At 52.3% G+C, this 21660-nt stretch overlaps 1 long non-coding RNA gene across 1 annotated transcript; it reads left to right on the forward strand.

Annotated features, from left to right (window-relative positions):
• Positions 1-3869: 3869 nt before the first annotated feature.
• On the forward strand, positions 3870-16101 carry LOC143643780 (uncharacterized). The gene is made up of 2 exons (XR_013156395.1): positions 3870-4528; positions 15894-16101. It is a non-coding gene; the product is annotated as an uncharacterized LOC143643780 (long non-coding RNA).
• The last annotated feature ends 5559 nt before the right edge of the window (positions 16102-21660 follow it).

The following is a 21660-nucleotide window of genomic DNA, read 5'->3' on the forward strand; positions in this document are numbered from 1 at the left end:
TTTAGTTCCATCTGCTAGGAGGACCTGAGGACATTCCAAGACAGTGGCCAGACACAATCTCCACAAAAGACTAACTGTGGTAGAATTATTAGAACAAACCACAATCCCTTTTTTCCTAAACTTATTGTAAGACCAAAATTGCTAATCATAGTTGGCCTTCTCCGCCACCAATTTTAGGACCTCTGTATTCTCAGCCAGTACTTCACTTGGTCCCAGGTTGCTTGCCTGGTGGAACAACCCAGACTCTGATCCCATTGGGCTCTTTCCATTAGTTGTGTTCTCTTACCAGGCCATAGTTGTTGCAATTGTCTGTTCACCATTATTACCCAGCATGGAAGCATCAAGAGATGACCCGGTGAATGCTTTGGGTTCTAAACACACGTTTCCCTACCCCAGTGTATAGCTGTGACCCTACTTCCTCATAAGAATCAGGCTTGATTTTCCTGCCCATAGAATAATTATTTCTGTGCCTTCTGGCTCACTGGCATGAAGAGCCTACCTTCCTGCACAGCAACTCCAATGAGCATGATCATCAATATAGGGAGTCAGTGTGATATTCCATGAATGCCAAGACTGTCAGGGTCCCTGTGGACTAAATTGTGACACAGAAGGATGGTCAATGCAGCCCTGGGAAGGGGAGTGAATATGTACTGCTATCCTTTCCACATCAAAGAAAATTGCCTTTGAAACTTTTTACTGATGCTTGAAATGAATGTATTCCCAGATCGATAAACACATATCAAGTGTCAGTGGCTTTGTTACCTTTCTAAAGTTGTTACTATTCCCAGTACAGCAGCTTTGATTGGAATTATCACTTGGCTGAGTTTACATTTGTCCTCTATCATCTGCTGTGTACAGTGAAGAGAAAGAGAATATAATGGGAATCACTACAGCTGCCTAGTTTAAGCCCTGGATGTGATATTGCTTCTGAGTTCCCATCTGAGGTGGCTCAAGGAATAGGTGGGAAGTTCATGGAGCTTCAACGTGGCTCTGTTGTAATGGAATGTAATATTCCACAGATCAGGGAAGCAACGTGAGTGTTCGGTCAGCTTCTAAGGGCATCCATCCCATCATACTCTTGGAGAAGGGGAAAGAACGCAGAGTGGGTCCACGGACCATTAGACCCTTGGTGTGCTGGGCCTGGACCAGGACACCAGCATCTGGCTCAGGTGCGTCTCTTTAGCCCACACCCTACTTGGGGCCATGATGGCATTTTGGATCCCTTGACATAGGTGTCAGCTCGGACCCTATACCCAACAGCCCTTAAAAGTTTTAAGTATACCTTTTTACCCAGCATTAAGTTAGTCTGGTACCTTTGGGGAAATGTTTAGGGAATATTTGTCATGAATACTTGTGGTGGCACTTCAGAGTCATTCTTCCTGAAAACCCAGCTTCTCCTTCAGTGAGCTCCGGGGCTGAAAACTGGCTTAGATCTGGGAACCGGGTGGAGAGCCTTATTTTTCCATTGTGGAAGCTGACATCAGCCATCTTTGTTTACCAGCTCTCAGTTTTCCCTAATTATATGACAAGTTAACACCCTAGTCAGATTCCCACCCAACTCACCCCTAGCAACTCCACAGTCCATTATCATCACCATAGATCCCTGGGGCTCCGAGGCCACCGGCTGTGTCTCCGGCTTTGGAGACTATTTTTGTCCCTCTTGGCTGACTGCTACTACGTAGCCTCTGCGATGCTGGAACCCTATCGGCACCGCCAATATGCAGGAGCCCAGTTCCATGGCGGCACCCATGGAGCTCCAGGAGGCTGGGGCTCCCCTCCAGCACATCCCCTGTGACCCAATGAAGATGGTGTTCACTAGGTCCCCCAGAAGGGTGGATTTTCTGATCTCTAATAATAAATCTATTGTACTATTGCTGGTAACTAATAATAAATCTATTTACCATTCTCTCCTCTCTGAGTTTTCTGACTCCTTCCTTGACTCCCTACCAAGGCAGTTCTGTAATATCCATCTTCTGTACTGTAGGTCACTGTCATATCCAAGCTCTAAGGAGCCTCCCAGGGAGCATTTTAGGACCAGAACCAGGTGTGCTTCTCAGGATAGTAAACCCTGAGTCCCTAGACAGTGTCAGCATCAGCAGACGCTCCCCATCCAGCCTTAAATTCTGTCGTCCCTCTTTTGGCATCTCAAGTTCCACTTCCACATGTGATCCTCTGAATCGTGCCAGTGTGCTCATTCTGTGAGTTTGCTATTTCCTCGTGGAACAGCGACTGGAATTTGTTTGGGTTCTGCTGAGATTGGATCTCAGTTATTGGTCTGGAGGTAATGAGGGGAGGCCAGATGGATATTGATGATTGCAAGCATTATCTTGCAAACAGAGAGACAATGCTCTCCTCTAGCAAAAGGCAGGGGCTGCTAATGCCTGCTCAAAGGTTCAGAGGAAGATTCTCAGAATCATCTACCCAAGTGTCTCCATCTCAGATCCCAGGGTCCCACCCTCTCCCTATTAAGGGCCTGAATTGGCATAGAACAATGGTTTTGCAGTTCTACCATGCCTGCAATTAAGTCCGGAGCCTGATTTGCAGTACAGAGTGTACCCATAAGCTGTAGAGGAAGAGGCATGTTTAAATAGCAACATGGAGGATTTTGGCCATCACATCATGACCCAAGTTGGCAGTTGATTGATCTGAGACTGATGTTTTTTTTTCTCAAGTCATTATCTAAAGCCATTAATGGAAGGAGCCAACTCCACAATCCTTATAATTACTATGACCCCTACGTGAATCCAATAACCCCACACTTCGCCTTCTACTTGTGCCTCATCCCTACCCAGGTGGGTCTCAGCAATTGCACTGCTCCGTGTGCCAGAGGTGGCCACCTTCCACATACCACTGCGGTGGGGTCCTCCTTGCATCTCACGTGTGAGTCAAGTCCCAGAGCATGCACACGCTGGAGTGGCTCCTGGGCTGCTTGGGTGCCAACTGCCTTAGCTTAGGTTCCCAAAGCAGAACCCTGGGCTGGGACATGTGTACACAGCACTTGTTTGGAGATGTTCCCTGGAAGCAGAACTGAAGGACCAGCAAGAGCCAAGAATGCGAGGAAGCAGTCAGCATCATGGGGCACGGTCCAACAGGCCACTTCTGAGGGGTGCAGAGAAAGGACCTTGCCGGCCTGGGGATGGACCGGTGGAGCCATTTACCCAGCAGTCCCCACACCCCAGTGGCTGATGGTAGCCCCAGTGGATGTCCACGCCCCTCCTTGTGCCCTTAGGAGGTGCACGTGCGCGCATTAGAGCCCCACTGAAGCCCCAGGGGGGAAAACGAAATGCCCCCAGTGCTCCCACAGGGCGAGGCACTGCTGGCACACAGCGCAGGAAGCGGCGCGGTGGGGAGGCGGGGGCGCAGGAGCAGCCAGGGGCAGTTCCATAGTAGTTCCTGAGCCAGGCTGGCTGCACCCAAATCCGTTTGCAGAGCTGCCTACTTTATCGGGTTGCTGGGAGGTAAATGAGATAATCCACGTAAAGTACTTAAGACTGTGCCTGGCACCTAATGAACACTCAGTAAAGAGTGGCTCCTATGATTCCCGGTTTACAGGGGAGGAAATTCAAATCTAATGTTTAAGGGATAGCAAGAGAGGGGAGGAGGAGTGGGGGAGAGGGAGATTTCGTTTAGGCCCGGCTCACATCTCCAGAGAAGTGGTGGTTTGCAACTCCCTGAACAAACCTGGCATTTCCAAGGGGGCCCTCACTTTCTCGGCACTTCTACACCCACTGCCCCATCACATGAGGCAACTCAGGAGGGTGAAGTGGGAGCTCTTTCTTTGCCCTAGACATGAATTCCTGCTTCCTCCACTCCTGCTAAGGGTCCTAGGTTCCTTGTGATGTCACAGTTGGTTGCTATGGAGACCAGGTTGCTGGGGATGTCGCTGGGTCCATTGGGAGCACAACAATCAGCATCCCAGCCAGACCCAGGGAGGGAAGCAAAGGAGGCGCCTGTGAGTTCTCAGGAAAGGAGCCAGGAGGCTCCATGTGAGGCCCCTGGCCCGCGCCACTCACCAAGACCCAACAGCGTATGTCTAGGTGGGAGCAGCCCCAGCAGCCAGGAGGGGGGCACGACGCAGGCAGCTTGTCATGCTCCCCACAGCCTTCCTGCCACTCCCCACGGCGGGGGGAAGTTGCTGCGGCAGCGGAATCCTGAGCGTCCCCATGGCAACGCCGAGGTCAGCCCTTACTGCGGTGACCTCAGTCTGGGGGCCACGGGACTCGGGCGGGCCCGCCACCCCGGTCCCCGTCACAGGTCCCTGATCCCCACTGCCACCAGGGAAATGGAAACACTGTGGAGCATCTCTCCAGAAAACACGGTCTGCCTCCTGAGGATAACGGCTCCCCCATGGACCCAGTCAGCCCCCCTCTGGCTTAAAGTGAGGAGCTCGGTTTCCCCCAGGCACAGTTGGGGTCCCAGAAGTGTCTCTGAGGATGGCAGAGAACCTCCCTGGAAAGCGCTGGTGTCATGCCCCGCCCCCCGCCCCAGCGGTGGCCCCCAAGGGGGTTGCTCTGAGACCTGGGCCTGGGTAAGTGCTCTGGGCAGAGGCAGCAGGGAAGAGCCTCTGCCCTTCTCTGGATCCTGGGGGGGCTCCTAGGCCAGGCCCTGCCCCCCTTTGTGCCCTCCCAGGCTCCAGCCTGACTCAGGGCAGCAGCCCGCCACCCCCGCTGCTGGGTCAGCCCCGGTGCCTGCCCGTCCTAGGCACCCCCGTGCCCCAGCTTCCACAGGGGCCTTGGCTGGCCATATGTTCAGGAGGGCTTCCGGTCTCCCGCCTGCTGGGCCCCCCGAGAAAATAGTCATTCCTGACCTGGACTTTGACCTTGTCCAGACCCTTCCTGCAGCCTGGGGAGGGAGAAATTACCAGGGGTCCCGGATGCAGAGCCCATTGCTGCCCTTTCTGGGTGCGTGCCCTGGAGCGAGTTATCTCCCCTGGACGAGACTTCTTTCCCCAGGGCTGGCATGAAGATTAAACGGCCCAATGAGCTCACAGCCCTGAGGCTGACTGTCCCCTGTCCTGCCTGGACCCCAGGCGCCCCTCCCACCCCATGGGCCTGTACCTGTGATCTGCACACCTGCTGTGTCACCTGTGCCAGCACCTGGGGCCTCGGGGCAGGTGGTGTTTCTGCACCTAGCTCCTGCCAGCTCAGCGAATGCCTCGTGTCAGCCCCGACCTCCTCCGCCGGCCCCACCTAGGGAGGAGAGCCACCTAGGACCACTGCTGTGCCGGGCTCCCGCCCACTGTCCTAGTAAAGCCTCACTGCAAGCCTGTGTGAGAATTATTAGAATATGCAGATTCTTAGACAAGCCCTGTGTTGGGAATGAAAAACTGAAATCCACAGACGTAAAATGACTTCCCCGAAGTCACAGTGACGGCAGCTACCATTTACTAAGTAAGCATCTCCCCTTTGCAGAATTTTATGTTAAAATGCTTCACAGCCATCATCTAAGGATAGAGAAAGAAGTGAAGAGCCTGCAATCTGGAGCCAGCCTGCCTGACAGTTTTTCTTATCATTTTAAGTACATTTATTGTCAATCGCTCCCCTGGAAATATTGTTCAAGTTTTAGTGCAACCAAAAATGCCTGTGACCTTTTTATTCACAAAACTGAAGTTTGTCATTTAAGAAGACTTTGGCAGTTGAACATATTCTTAATGTTTTTTTTGTTAGAGCAGTTGCTGGTTTACAGAAAAATCATAGGGAAAGTATAGAGTTCCCACATATTCCCCCCCACACACACCGGCGCACATACACGCAGTTTTCCCTATTAACGTTTTCCGTAAGTGTGATACTTTTGTTTACAATCGACAAAACAATGTTGTTATAATTATATTAATTACAGCCCATAGTTTACATTAGAGCGCATTCTTTATGTTGTAAAGTTCTCTGAGCTTTTAGAAGGTGTTATTCTGATACATGTACAACCTAAAATTTCCCATTTTAACCATGTCCAAGCATACAGCTCAGTGGTATTCATTGCGTTTGCAGCGTTGTGCCGCCGTCACCACCTCCACGACGAAAACTTTTCTCTCCCCCCAAACAGAAGCACTGGGCCAATTTAAGCGTTAGCTCCCCATTCCTCACCTCCACCCCTGCTAACCCATGCTGTAATTTCTGACTCTATAAATGTGCATATTCTAATACTTTTATAACACTGAGGTCATACAGTGTTTGTCCATTTGTGTTTGGCTTATCTCACTGACATGGTCCCTTCAAAGGCCACCCATGTTGTAGCATGTACCAGCGCTTTGCTCCTTTTTGCAGATGAATAACATTCCATTGAATGGCTAGACCCCATTTGTTTATCCACTCAACTGTTGATGGACTCTTTGGGTGCTCCCATCTTTTCACTATCATGAATAACACCCCTGTGAACACTGATGTGCAAAGACCTGCTTGAGTCCCTGCTTTCACTTTTTTGTAGGATCCACCTGGAAGTGTCAGGCCCTACAGTCGTTCTATACTTACCTTTCTGAAGACGCACCAAACCATTTTCCACAGTGGCTGCACCACTTTGCATTCCCCACCTGCCTGGGTTTGAATCTTGCGCCTACCTCTTGCTAGCTCTGTGCCCGTGAACATGTTACCTAACCTTTCCGTGCCTCAGAGTTGTCCTAAAATAATGTAGTAACGGTGCCTCCCTCATAGGGTTGTCCTGAGGATTTAGTTAAGAATAAAAGTGCTTAGAACAGTGCCTGGCTTTAAATAAATGTTATGTAAATAATACTCACTGCAAATGAAAAAAAAGTAGGTAATGAAAGCATAAACTGCACTGCACCCACCTGCCAGTCCATCCCACTGGGGCAGCAAGAGAGGACAGTGGGGGAAACAGCTGGAGGGCAAGAAAGGATAAGGTCCTTGGGAACCCAGGACCACTGAGGGGTACAGTCCTATGGCCAGGGAACTCGGGTAGCGGTGGGGATGGGCCCGGGCAGGAGGACTTGGGCTGGTAGAGGAAGATGAAGATGGTGTGTCTGGACATCCTACATGGCCTGACAGGGGCTCACTAGGACCCCAGGATCCAAAATGTCTGCTCCAGCTGAATTCAAGAAAGGTGACTGCAGCTGCACTGGAGAGATGTTCTTGCCTGGATTGGTCTAGCACTCTTGTAAATCCTTGGATTTACTGCTCTTGCTAGGGTAAAGCCCTTAGAAGTTAGGAGCTGATGCACTTGTCATTTCTTCCTTAAAATGCTTTGGGAGAATGGAAAGACGCTTCTCTCACCCACTCCCTAGCTCTGGGTTCCAGCTCTGCCTCCCACCGGCTGTAAGATCTTGAGCAAATCACTTACCTTCTCTGGGCTTCAGTTTCTTCTTCTGTAAAATGGAACAATAATAGCACCAAACATTTTACTGCTGCTTTGGGAGGATTCCATGATACCACATGTATGTCAGATCAACTTTCCAACTGGCACAGACTATTTTCCAGAAATGGGGCAATTATTTCCAGTTGCATGGCCAGAGGCAAGCTTGGCCTCAGCTTGCTGGCAATGGATGAGTTTGCGAGGTAAAATTCCTAGCACGGCACCTCCCCCCGCTTCTGGGGGCCCCTGGACCCGGTGCACCCTCAGTCGTTAAAGAGATCTGAAAGCACTTGAGAACCCTGGATGGGCTCTCAGTGTCTTTGTGGTTATCTTCAGATGGAGAATGAGAGGCCAGCAAGTGTCTTTGCTGCTTGCGTGGGGTCTCTTGGAACTGGAAATGCAGCCTTAAGAAATAGCCATGGAGCATTCAGCCTGCATGCAAGTGATAAGGTTTTCACCCTGCCCGTTCTACAAAGTCATCTTGGAAGTGGCAGCTGGTCTTTGCTCAGCTGGAGAGAGCAAAGGGAAAGGGGCTGGATCCGAGCAAAAGGGACAGAGATGGCCACAGGGCCTTCCTGGAGCCAGATGGTGGTGGCAGGGGGACATAGCAGCTGACACCCAAGGGAGAGATGAGACTCGTAGGACATGGTGTGAGTTCTCCCACAACCCACTCGTGTTACAGACACACACGCACCCCTTTACGCACTTGTGCCTGAGGCTGCTGCTTGACCCTGTCCCTCTGGCCCTGCCATGTCACCCCCCGGGGCGCTTTGCCGGCCATCCCCACTAGGTGCATGGGTCTGAGGGCCCGGTCTGGAGCAGCAGCAGTGGGCAACACCCGGACACGGCGCTTTGCTTGACATGCATTATCTCATTTAATCTCATTAGCAGAAAATGGCTTTGCAGCCTGGCTATGAGCTTAAACATTCATGAGCATTTCCTCCCTTGATAAAGCTGAGCTGCTTTTAATTTGCAACAGGATTGAGGGGAAATGTGGTCATTAGGATTCCCTTCAGGGAGCAGGCCCAGCTGGGTTTCTTGGCTGTGGGGGGGGGGGGGGAGGGCTATGGGGGCTGGAGGAGACCAGGGGACACTCAAGTGACAAAAGCTGACACTAAGGGGTGCTACATTAGGAAGAGGACACAAAATCCGAGAGGAGGAGGTAAGAAGGGGGCGGGGACAGGTGGTAGGAGCTAAGAGAGAGAAGATTGATGCAACTGAGGCTGGTGGCTGCTTCAAGGAAGAAGAAAGAGAGAGAAAGAAGGCCCCGCCCAGTGCACAGATGCAGAGCAGGGGCTGGCGGAACTGGGAAGAAGAGACTGTGCAGGGAAACAAGACCCCCGGCATATGTGCGGCCCCTCAGCCGCAGCCCTGCAAATCGCCAGCAAAACTTCCCCAGTGTCCCGGGTAACCTGGGGCGCTGGGTGTCCCGTGGCAAGTGCCTCAGAAGCCAACGTTCAGCAGCCCCTTCAGTGGTCTGTCCTGCTAGACATTCCCGGTGGCTTTCTCTGATGAGGGGAACATGTCAGCACCATCCCCGAGTCCCAGGTGCGGTCCATCCCTGAGCGCCAGGTGGGGCCCATCCCCGAGTCCCAGGCGTGGCCCATCCCCGATCCCCAGGTGCAGCCCATCCTCGAGCCCCAGGTCTAGCCCATCCCTGAGGCCCCAGGTGCAGCCTAGAGGCAGGATTCTTCACTTCTGTCGGAACCAACCTGAGCAACCCCAGCTTGGCCGCGCTCCGTGTGGGGTGGGTTGGCAGATTCTTACTCTTTGTTTTCTAGGTTGGTTTCATTTAACAAGGGAGGCGGTTTAGCTCAGACCCAAATACCCTCCTGCCTGGTTTCTGTTTTGCCGAAATGAGATTGGCTTATGGAAAAATCCATTCCCCCGAGGCTGGCGCAGTGCCCGCCGGAGCACCTGGCGCAGCAGAGGAGAGGAGGGCTTCGGGCTGGCGAGCGGGGGGCGAGGCCAGTCTCGCTGCTCTTGGCGGCGGTTGGGCCCGCTCTGGGCAGCTCTGTCTGTCCCGGCCACTTGAGCTCCGGAAAACAGTACAGGCCTGTGCAGTCCAGAAAAAGAAAAGCCAGAGGCGGTGAGGCAGCTGCTTTCAGCATGAAGAGAGTGGGGACGTGAACGGCGTGCTCCAGTGGGATGAGGCATCTAGCACGGGGCCTCTGAAGATGATATCAGTTAGGTGAGGCCAAACGGAAGAGGGGGCTTCAGTCTGCTGTGACTGGTGTCATTAGACGCAGGGGGACTGGACTTGGAGGGAGAACCAGAGGAGACACATCGCCGTGGGATGGAGGAGACTGAGCCACTGCGAAAACACTCCGGACCCGGGAGAAAGCTGGCTGCTCGGCCCTTGAGTCCCAGCCCCCAGAGCCTGACACGGAGCTTCTGCAGATGAAGTCGGGCAGTGCACGCACGGGCCTCGGCAGCCCTGGGACACGAGGCCTCTGCGACCAAGACGGGAAGTGGCTTTTCTCTTCCTGGGCAAACACACCTGGTCACAGAAGGAGGAATGGCAGATTGTTCTTTTGAGGATTGTTGTTTGGGGAAAAGGCAGCTGGCAGCCTCTCAGAGGGAGCAAGTCTGGGGCCTCCAGACCCTCAAGCAGGAGAGGGTACCTGTGCCGGGCCGGCCCAGCTCTGTCGTGGGTCGGTGCCCGGTTAGCTGGCGGCAGGTGGGGACAGGATGGGTGAGGGCTGGAAGCAAGGAAGGGCCCCAGGAGAGTGGAGGGGATATGGACGCTTCTCCTCACAAAGCCAACTCCTTCCCACGGGTCTGACACAGCAAGCAGCCAGCTGGGGCCTCGGGTTGGGGGGCCAAGCCAAAGGGCAGAGGGGGGCGTGAGGTGTGTGCAGGTGACCTTTCTCCCCATGGGGGCCTGAAAACGGCTAACAGAGGGGCCGCTGTTTCCTGAGCACGTGCTATGCGCCCAAGCAGCGGTGGCCTCGCCCTCCAGGGGCCTTGTGTGGACTCACGCCGTCCTCACAGACCAGAGGAAAGGGAGGCACAGAGAGGTCGTGTGACTAACCCGAGGTCGCCCAGCCAGGAAGTGGCAATGTAGGATGAAGATGCAGCAGAGTCTGCCCCGGGAGGCCTTACCCGGCCAGGAGCCCCTCGCGATGCGGCCTCTGTCCTCCTTCACCGTCACTCAGCACAAGTGACGTCACTAGTCCTGCCCCACAAGTGAAGGCACTGAGAAGAGACCGAGCAGGGACTGTCCCGGCCACTTTCCCATGCTGGCCCCACCATGGGAGGTGCGTGTCACTCTCCTTCTCACAGGCAGAGCGAAGGAGCAGGGAGGTTAAGTTGCTGGCCAGAATTGAAACCAGGAATCAATGTGAAGTCTGTGGGGTTTGGGGCAGCACCCGCATCTCAGTGCATGGCAGCCTTCCAGGCCCCCCAACACCTGACCCACCCCAGGACCCAGGCTGGGGCTGGGAGGTGAGATGGGGAAGGGCCCGAGGGAGCCCACTCCCGCAGCACCAGCACGAGGCCCCACAAAGGACCCACGGCTGGGAGGCGCGAAAAGGCGGAAATTTATTCTCATGTGCTTCTGGAGGCTGGAAGGCCCCAGTGCAGGACACGTGGGCGGTGGGACCAAGGGCCCAGCTCTCAGAGGACGGACAGAGGTCCTCCTGCCTCCTCCAGCAAGGAGGAGGTGCCCTTGGCTTGTAGCTGCATCACTCCAGTCTCTGCTCTGTCCTCCGTGGCCTCTCCCCTGGCGTCTGTGTGTCTCAGATTCCTCCCCTTATAAGGACATGAGTTTCAGCCAGTGTGGCCTCCTCTCCTCTGATCACATTTTCAAAGACGCTATTTCCAAAAAGGGTCCCATCCAGGGGCCTGAGCGCTAGGATTAGCCATGTCTTTGGGCAGGTTATGAGTGAGCCACGACAGCAGCCAAGCAGTTCCTGCCCCCGCGTGTGTGAATTTTCATCCTCTTTCCCATGGCCAGAGGGAGAGCTGCGGGGAAGGGGCTGGGGGAAGGCCTCGAGTCCCCTAGTTAAAAGCACTGTCTCCAGCACCTGGTTCAAATCCTGGTTTAGCACCTCGTGCTCTAAGGGCTCATCAGAGCCTGTTTCCTCAACTGTGAAATGAGAATGCCCTCCACCCGGAAGGCTCCGTCTGGGCTGCCTGAGACCGTGAGGCCCAGAGGCAGACGTGAGGCAGGGCTTCGTGGCAGAGGGTAAGGAGGCGCCCTTGGGAACAGGGGGCTGGGGCGGGGGCAGGCACAGCGCCAGTCTCAGGGCCCAGTTGTACATCAGCTGGTGGGCCCCGACTCAACGCCGGCCCTCCCTTCCCCGCCATCAGTGTGATCCCCACCCTAGAGGATCGGGGAGCAGTGAAGGTTACGGGCCTCCGGAGCAGAGGGGGCTCGTTACATGGGAGCAGCGATTCCTGGAGCCCAAGGCTGGAAAGAGGACCCCTGAGCCGGGCGGGTTGTGTGACGCCAGCCTCGCCATTGCATCAGTTTCCATGTGCTGCCGCAGCAAAGAACCACACGCTCCGTGGCTTCAAACAACACGGATGGATTCTCTCACAGCTGAGGAGATTGGAGGGCTGAAGTCAAGGCGTTGGCAGGCCTGGCTCCTTCTGGAGGATTTGGGGGAGAATCCATTTCCTTGGCTTTTCCAGCTTCTAGAGGCCGCCTGGGTCCCCAGCGTGTGACCCCTTCCTACATGGCTCCTCCTCTTACGTGCATCACTGCCTCTCCTGCTGTTGAGTCTGACCCTCTTGGCTCTTCTGTGACTGTTGTGGTTAGTGGGGCACACTCTGGAGGTCCAGGATAATCTCCCCATTTTAGGTCTCTAACTTAATCCTACCTGCACCGCCCCTTTTGCCATGGAAAGTGATGCATTCACAGTGGGGGAGGGGGTTCTGCCCTGGACACGGAAGCCCTGCCCCTTTGTCTCCCCTGGAACCCCTCGGTGCTTCTCGATGTCCAGAGCTCCTGCGGGTCAGGCTGAGATTGGACTTCAGCTGAACCATGGCTCGCCTTACTCCTTCCCCTGCCTCAGCTGCTCCCTTCACTGCTTGCATGTTTCTCCCGAGAGCACTCCTTCAAGCAATCACGGAACAAGAATCCCTGAATCAAGTGCTGCTTCTAGAGACCCCAGCCCAGGTCACTGGAGTGCTTCCCCCATCTTAACTGGTGAGAAACCTGCTCCAGGTCACTCAGCAAGCCCACAGCAGAGCTGGGACTAGGACGCCAGCCCCTGCATTCCCGGCCCCCGCTGCTCAGACTCTGGCTCGCTGGAGGGAATTTGTTCAAGGGCCTGTGAAGGTTCTGCCGAGATGAGAGCGGCTCTGCTGCTCTAAGTGCCTCCTTACATAGCTGACCTTTCTTGGGGACGCTGTGGAGCTGCTCAGCCGCCACTGCTTTCCCCTTCCCAACTCCTCTAAGCTTTGGTTACGAGAACAGACTTTGAAGTGACTTGCGTCTCTTTGCTTTGATTTTCCCCAGAAATTCTTGCCTCAAATCCCCACTTTGTGGCTTGGGGAGAGCAGACGCTCCATTCAGTGCCCAGGGCCGGCGTGTCTGCCCTTTCCTGGAGGACAAGGCCGGAGCAGAGTCGGCAGAGGTCCTCGCCCTGCTTCAAGCAGCCATAGCTAAGACCTCCTCGAGTCTGCGGCTGCCGAGGTTGCGTCTCTCCACCCACCCCATCCCGCCCGGCTCGGCCCTGCACCCCCGTCAGACTGCAGCCCCCGCCCTCTGTGTCTGGGCAGGCATCAGCCAATGGGAGGCGGTGGCAGGAGAAGAGAGGGGTGCAGGGGCGATTTGCCTCTCAGCCATCCTTGCCCCTTCACCTAGGGATGGCATCAGCTTCCCACTTCTGCTAATCCTGGGCTGGCTGTCCATCTCTTCCTGAGTGTGGTGGGCTGAATGCTGCCTCCCTGGAGTCCCTTATATGGCAAAAGGAACTTCATAGAAGTGACTGATGGTCTCAAGATGGGGGGATTATCTTGGATTATGGGGGACCCAAATGTTATAATTTAGGGTCCTTATAAAAGGGAGGCAGGAGTGTCAAACAGAGGTAGAGGAAGGAGGCAAGGTGGCAACGGGCACAGAGATTGGAGCAGTGTGTTCAGGAGCCAACGAATGCCCACAGCTCTAGAAGCTGGGAAAGGTGAGGAGCAAATTCTCCCCTGGAGCCTGCAGGAAAAACAAGCCCAGGGGAGACCTTGATTTTTTTTTTTATTATTAATTTAAAACATTTTTTTAATACCAAAAAACACCAAACAAACACAAACATTCTAACTTTTGACCATTCTGTTCTACATATATAATCAATAATTCACAATATCATCACAGAGTTGCATATTCATCATCATGATCATTTCATGGAATATTTGCTTCTATTCAAGAAAAGAAATAAAACAAAAACAGAAAAAAATTCATACATTCCATACTCCCACCCCTCCCCCTCACCAATCACCAGCATTTCAATCTAGATTTATTTTAACATTTGTTCCCCCTATTATTCATCTTTATTCCATATGTTCTACTCGTCTGTTGACAAGGTAGATAAAAGGAGCATCAGACACAAGATTTTCACAATCACACAGTCACATTGTGAAAGCTATATCATTATACAATCATATCAAGAAACATGGCTATGGAACACAGCTCTACATTTTTAGGCAGTTCCCTCCAGCCTCTCCATTACATCTTGAACAACAAGGTGATATCTATTTAATGCGTAAGAATAACCTCCAGGATAACCTCTCGACTCTGTTTGGAATCGCTCAGCCATTGAAACTTTATTTTGTCTCATTTCACTCTTCCCCCTTTTGTTTGAGAAGGTTTTCTCAATCCCTTGATGCTCGGTCTCAGCTCATTCTAAGATTTCTGTCCCACGTTGCCAGGAAGGTCCACACCCCTGGGAGTCATGTCCCACGTAGACAGGGGTAGGGTGGCGAGTTTGCTTGTTGTGTTGGCTGGAGAGAGAGGCCACATCTGAGCAACAAAAGAGGTTCTCTTGGGGGTGACTCTTAGGCCTAATTTTAAGTAGGCTTGACCTATCCTTTGTGGGGTTAAGTTTCATATGAACAAACCTCAAGACTGGGGGCTCAGCCTATAGCTTTGATTGCCACACTGCTTGTGAGAATATCAAGAATTCAACTTGGGGAAGTTGAATTTTCCCCCTTTCTCACCATTCCCTGAAGGGGACTTTGCAAATACTTTTTAATTCACTTTTCAAATCACTCTGGGATTTATTGGGGCACCACTCTGGACAAACCAACAAAATCTCATGTCCTACTCAAGGTTCCGTATACTTATGGTGTTCAATTAAGCTGTTTACATAAGTTATTTTAGGAAATGCACTAGTCAAAATATAAATTTTGTACCAAATAAACATTTTTTTGCTTTAGTCTCACACATAAGTTAAAATTTTTAAATATTAATTACCATCTATTTTCAGCACCCTGCAGTAATGACATTCCTTTGTTCTTCCTCATACAACATTTTTAAAATTTTTACATTTGGTTACTATCATTATACACTCCAGGCATTCCTAGATTATACCATCTCAGACTTTATCGTCTGTCTTTCTTTCTGATTTCATTTATGCCCCCAGCCCTCCTCCCTCTATCATTCTCACGGAGACCTTGATTTTAAAGTTCCTGAAGACTTGTTTTCACCTGACAAAATAGACTTCTGAAAAAAGTGCTACAAGAAGCAAAGAAGGACATGATATATTGATAAAAGTGTCAATTCAACAAGAAGATTTAACAATTATAATCATATATGTACCTAACAGCAGAGCACCAAAATATATGAAGCAAACGTTGACAGAATTGAAGGGTGAAAGAGACAGTTGTATAATAACATTTGGAGCTTCCAGTATGCCAAAATCCAGAACCTTTTCCGATAAAACACTTAGAAAATTAGAAATAGGAGAGAACTTTCTCAGAGCAATAAAGGCCATTCATGAAAAACCACAGCTGCTGTCATACTCAATGATGAGAGACTCAAAACTTCCCCTTAACAGCAGGAGCAAGACAAGGGTGCTCATTTTCACCACTGTGATAGAAGTTCTTGCCAGAGCAATTAAACAAGAAAAAGGAATGAAATGTATCCAGATTGGAAAGGAAGAAGTAAAACCATCTTTACTTGCAGATGAAACTATCTCATGTTAGAAAACCCAAAGGAATCCATAAGAAAACTATTAGAGCTAATAAATGAATTCAGCAGAATGGCAGGGTACAGAATCAGCACCCCAAAAACTATTGTGTTTCAGTATTCAGCAGAATGGCAGGGTACAGAATCAGCACCCCAAAAACTATTGTGTTTCAGTATAGTAATATGAATAATCCAAAGAGGAAATTAAGAAAACAATTCCATTTACAATGGCATCTAACAGAATAAAATATCTAGGAATAAATATAACTAAGGATCCCAAAGACTTGAATACTGAAGCTTACGAAACAATGCCAAAAGAAATTGAACAAGACCTAAATAAATGGCAAGACATCCCATGTTCATGGATTGAAAGAGTTAAGGTTGTTACTATGTCAATATTACCCAAATCAAAATACAAATTCAATGTGATTCCTATTAAAATTCCAGCAGTCTTTTTTTTTGGCAGAAATGGAAAAACCAATCCTCAAATTTACATGGAGCTGCAAGGGGTCCCGAATAGTGAAAACAATCTTGGAAAAGAAGAATAAGGTTGGAAGACTCATACTTCCTGATGTCAATTCTATCACAAAGTGACAGAAATCAAAACAGTGTGGTACTGGCATAAAGAGAGTTAGATCAGCGGAACAGAATTAAAGTCCAGAAATCAACCTACATATCGATAGCCAATTCTTTATTTAAAATTTTTTTTTTCTTGTGGTAATGTATATACAAACGCAGGATTTCCCATTGTAACCACATTCGAGTGTACTAGTTAAGGGTACTAGTTATGTCCACAATATTGTACTACCGTTACCATCCATTACCCAAACCTTTTTATTGTTTCAAACCCGCTAAGCAGTGACACCACCCGCTTCCCTGACCCCCAGCTCCCCTAAGTAGCGACCACCACCCCCTTCCCTGACCCCCAGCTCCCCTAAGCAGCGACCACTGCCCCCTTCCCCTGACCCCCAGCTCCCCTAAGCAGCGACCACTGCCCCCTTCCCTGACCCCCAGCTCCCCTAAGCAGTGACACCACCCCCTTCCCCTGACCCCCAGCTCCCCTAAGCAGCGACCACTGCCCCCTTCCCCTGACCCCCAGCTCCCCTAGTAACTTGTAACCTGCTGACTGCCTCTGTGAATGTGATCATGCAAAGTTTGTCTTTCTGTGTCAGGTTTATTTCACTCAATATGCTGTTCTCGGGGATCATTCAAGTCATAGCAGGTCTCAGAACCTCATTCCTTTTTACAGCAGGATAATATTCTGTTGTACGTGGGTCCCACATTTTGTCTATCCAGTCATGCGTTGATGGGCACTTGAATCGCTTCCACCTTTTGGCTATTGTGAGTAATGCTACTGTGAACATTGGCGCACGAGTATCTGAGTCCCTGCTTTCAATTCCTTCGGTAAAAATAACATTTATGGTGTTTACTGCATGATAGGTAGGAACAACAGTCAAGGTCTTTCTATAAATGTCATTTAATTCTCACGATGGCCCTTTGAGGTAGCTACATTTCTGATCTTCATCTTATGGGTGAGGAAACTGAGGCACAGAGAGATTATGTAACTTGGCCAGTATCAGAAGGTAGGTGGAGGGTGCAGCCAGGATTCAAACTCAGGTGTCTCTCTGCCCATGCCCTGGAACCTAGAGCTGTGAGAGTCCAATCACGTACCTTTTTCTCCTTTAGTTTGTTTCCTCCCTTACCTTCTTCCAAATGGTTTTTCTTCCATGCTTTCCCTTTTCTGGCCTGCTCCTTTCTTCTCTAGAAATCTACCTGTCCTGATCCTTGTGGCTTCTTTGTGCCTCCATCATTTCAGTCCAGGAGATTCAAGTGGGAGCAGCAGGGTCTGCTGGGAGAGGAGGCACAAATGAGAAGCTGATATTGTCTTGCTGTGGGTCCAAACGGCCCCAATTCTACAGCTCCAAAGCCCACCACCCATTAACCAGAGACTGTGTGTCTCTTAGTTCAGTTTGTATGAAGTAAGAATGGACCTCTGGCCCCCGGTGCCCAGCTGTGGCCACTCCTGGCCTGATCAGCTGTGGATTCAGGGACAAGATCACATGGCACAAAACCAGCTTCCCAGATGTCCGCTCCAGCTGGGCCAAGGGTGCAGGGAGGTTCTCCAGGGTCAGCAGCTGCTGGGATTCAGCCAGCATCCCATGACTTTCCTAAGGCTGCTGGGCTCCAATGACAGGGGCAGGTAAAATACCACCCCCACACCCACCAGGTGTCTCCTAGAGACCAAGGCAAGGGAACCTCAAGGAGACACAGCTTTGCTGGTTAATCCATCCCCCTCCCCAGCAGGACGTGCTCCTCCCATTGCCTCAGAGATTGCTGTTTTGTTCCAGTAGGGCAAGGCACTACCTGTTGGCCAGGTGCTCCCCCCCGCCCCATGGAACAGGGGTGGCACCCACCAAACAGTTGCCCAAGGCCTGAGAAGCAGCAGCTCACATCCTGCTTCTGCCTCTTATTAACTGTTCATTTGCTGAGCTTCCCTTCCCTCATCCGTGAGAGAGGTGTACAGTCCCCACCGCACACCACTGGAGGGGTCAAAGGGACCGGGTGCCTTATAGAGTCCCTGGTACTGGAAGTACATACTGACGAGGACTATATATTGCGTGCATCACAGTGGTTTCCCCTTGGACTGTGGGTTCCGGGCATGACTCTCCTTATGCCTGCAGGGGGTGGGTCCCGTCAGGCCGGAAGACATGGTAAGTAGTGTCGGGGCATCACTCGTGACACCTGGGGCCTCCCTGACTCAGCAGTCACGGGCCATGGCGTGAGGAGGTGGCATGGGGAGGTGGAGCTCTGCAGCGGGCACGGCCGTGTCTTGGATGTAGGGTCCCCAAGGGCTTCACTTTCTCAAGGTCAACCAGGGCCCAGCCCCAAGGGTATGCAGCCCTCCGGCTGGACCTGGTGGCCTGCTGACCTGCAGACAGGTGTCGCCAGGCAGACTGTGCAGGCCCCTCACCATCACCTTCTGCTTTGCGGCCGTGCCTGTTAGGAGCTGCCGCGGGGGTCAGGGCCCGGGACGAAAGAGGTTCGGACCTGTGAACTCAGTTCACAGCGGTGGTGGGAGACTGAGGAGCCCAGGTACGGGGTGGGAGGGACAAGGGGTGGAGAGGCCCAGAGGGCAGGAGCCTGAGCCCCTCATGTGCTGACTTCAGAGTTCTGGGTGATGCAGGCGGCAGCTCCTGCTTCTTAGGGCTGAGCAGGATAGTCTTAGACTAGTGAGGCTCAAAGACTCCTCGTATTTCTGTTGACTCCCAGCACGGGCGGTGGGGGATGGGGAGAGGAGGGGAAGCGCTCAGATCTCCCATATCTCTTCCTCCTGGGCCCAAGCTTTCGGGGGCAGCTGCCTCTGAGCTGTGCCTTGATTCACCCTGACATGAAATGTGCTTGATTTCCACAACAAGACAACAGCTAAACGCTGACATAAAGCATGCATGAGTTTAATAGCTTTTACCGACAATTATTTGAAAAACCTGGGAGCGCACAGCTCCACAGTCTCCCTGCTGCTTCTCTCTCTGGCTGGTGATAGAGCGTGATGGTTATGGGCGTGAGGAAACAACTGGACCCAGAACCCGACCAAGCTGGCACAGGGAATGAACCATGGCCCCTCCCTGCGCCTCCCTGGGCTATTAATGGCACTCACCCCAAATGGTTGCTCTGAGGCTAAAACAAATTAAAGGAGTTCATCTTTGTAAATGGCTTTCAACAGTGTCTGGCCCATGGGAAAGGCTTCCTAAGCGATGGAGAGATTAATGCAGCCATGCTCCTCAACTGCCCCGGAAAATGAACTTACAGCCGTGCTTTCCTCATCACGTGGCTCCCGGGATGGAATGACACTACGTGGACAGTGGACATTTGCTCCTGGTCTTTAGGGTATGCCAGCTGCCAGTCCACGAAGCCCCACCCTAGCAGGGAAGAATCGTCAGCGGTCTGTGCTCAGGGTGGCCTGACCCCCTCCTCTCTCAAGGAAGCCAGAGAGGGGCTGTGAGTTCACCCCCCCACCCGGCCCCAGCCTCAGGGCTCCACGCCCAGGGGCGTGACCTGGGCCTCTGCACATCTCCTCTCTGGATCCCGACACAAATGCGGCAGTGTCCACCAGCCCTGGCCAGGCGGCCGTCAGTGTGACCCTGGCTGGGGGGTCTGCTCCGTGGTCCCCCCCACTAGTGTTCTGAGCCCGGTTCTCCAGCCTTCCTGTGGCTTCTGTGGGCCGAGCAATCTCCTTCTGTGGCAGAGGCTGCTGGATGCCCCAAAGGCTAATCCCCTGCTTACGCAGCAATGGAATATTTAGCTGGTCCAGTGGTGGCTCAGAATAGCACCGCGTTTTCCGGCCTCCCTTGCTCCGGGTGGGGCCGTCGACCGGGTTCTGACAATGGCATGTGCATAGAAGTGACACGTGCGACTTCCAAGCGGTGCCTCAAAGGGAAGGGGTGTGGCCGGCCCTGCTCTGTGTCCCTGCCTGCTGGCTGGAGCAGGGCCTGGGACTGAGCTGTCCGAGACCCTGTGCCCAGGGCACCTGCCGAGGGCTGGGAACCCCCCCGAGCCAGGGCCTGAGCCCTTCGCCGAGCAGAACCACTGTGGCCCCGGCCATGCACTGAGGAAGAAAGACAGTTCCATCTTTCTTAAGCCATTGTTACTGCTGACCTGTCTTTGAGGGGGGCACATTGCTTGTAGATCATATGCCTCCAATAGATGTCCTCTACAGCGTCAGCAAGCTAGCGGTGGATCCTTTTCCTTTCTCTTTTGTTCTTCTTTATCCCTCCCATCTATTCCCTTCCCTTTGTGGTGGAGGGCCCCGTCCACGGCTCTACGGTACACGCCCCTTGGTTGAGCCCGTTAGCCGGTGTCCTGCCTCTGGCTGCTCTCCTGGATGCCTCTGAGCAGCTCCGGCCCTTGCTCTGAGGCTTTGGCACCAGCCCCCGAGTCCTTACCTCTCCCTCCTCAACACTTGTCAAAATATTTTTTTCCAAACAATGTCCTATTTCCTCCTTGCAGGAACTCCGGTGCCAGCTGTTAAGTCAATAAGATTTCCTCGGCTCTAATACATTTGGTTTGTTTGGTTCTGCCTGGGAGCTTGGTTTCTAGCATTCCAGCTCCTTTCATGTCTAAATGGAAAACAAAATCCCAGGAACCCGAGCCCATCGCCATGGAGAGAGGCAGGTGGTGGGGCTCCGCAGCCCCCGGCCGAGCTGCGGCACGCGGGTGGGGGGACAGGGCAGGTCCCAGATGTCAGTGCTGGCAGGGCCCTGGGAAGAACACGCAGCCGCTCAGAATAAAGACTCCATCTGCAGCTACGTGTAGACATGACTAAGTTTTGGACGTTGACGTGGAGGCAGAAATGGTGTGCACAGTTTCTAGGAAGTGCCCGTCTATGAACTGGCGGAACCCGTCTTCCTAGTGAGAGTCTGCAGACCTGATGGTTAGAGCTTGAGCAGCCATTTTGGTCCATGAGTTGGGAACCCTGAATCAAGGGTGGTGGAGCGACGAGGTCGAAGGATTCCGGGTCTCTCGTGGTCCTCGGTCTGCTATGCCTGCCCTGGATTTGGCTATAGACTTCAGTTATTTGAGAATGACCAAAAAAAAAAAAAAGTCATAAAACTTCAGTTTTATTTAAGCTACTTGAAGCTAATTACAGTATAAACTGATGCAATGGATTTATTGGCAGATGATGGGGTGACTCATACAGTCAAAGAACTAAGGAACCAGGGATAACTCCCAGGGGCACAATGGAACTCTCTATTCCAGTGCATCCTCTCTCTCTCTTTCTCATGTAAACTCACACGCACATAAAAATTCTCTCTCCAGACGGCTCATGTCCACTCTCCCTACCTAGCTTCATTCTCTCCTACCTCAAACTCTGGGTCTGCATCTGGAGGGTAACGTCGTCACCAATGCCTTCATCTCTGTAAATCCAGAAGAGATCAGGGGCATACCCACCAGCTCCAATGAGCATGAACCCCAGGAAGGACTCACAATTTGACCTGACTTGAAGCATATGACCATCTTCCAATGCCTCATGGGGGACGGGAAAATGGGGTATCTCGCTGGTCAAGCCTGACCTGCCATGATCAGACTGGTGCTCGGGAATGATGGCTCGAGGCGGGTGCTGGGAAACTGCAGAGGGGGTAAGGGTGGGGGCAGGAGGCCCCTGGGGAGGCCATTGCAGAATGTGCCTGGGTGCTCTCAGCTCTCCCTCTGTCTGCTCCACCCTCGGCCAGTCTCTC

The sequence above is a fragment of the Tamandua tetradactyla genome, chromosome 8 (genome assembly GCF_023851605.1).
Source record: "Tamandua tetradactyla isolate mTamTet1 chromosome 8, mTamTet1.pri, whole genome shotgun sequence".
Lineage (NCBI taxonomy): Eukaryota > Metazoa > Chordata > Mammalia > Pilosa > Myrmecophagidae > Tamandua > Tamandua tetradactyla.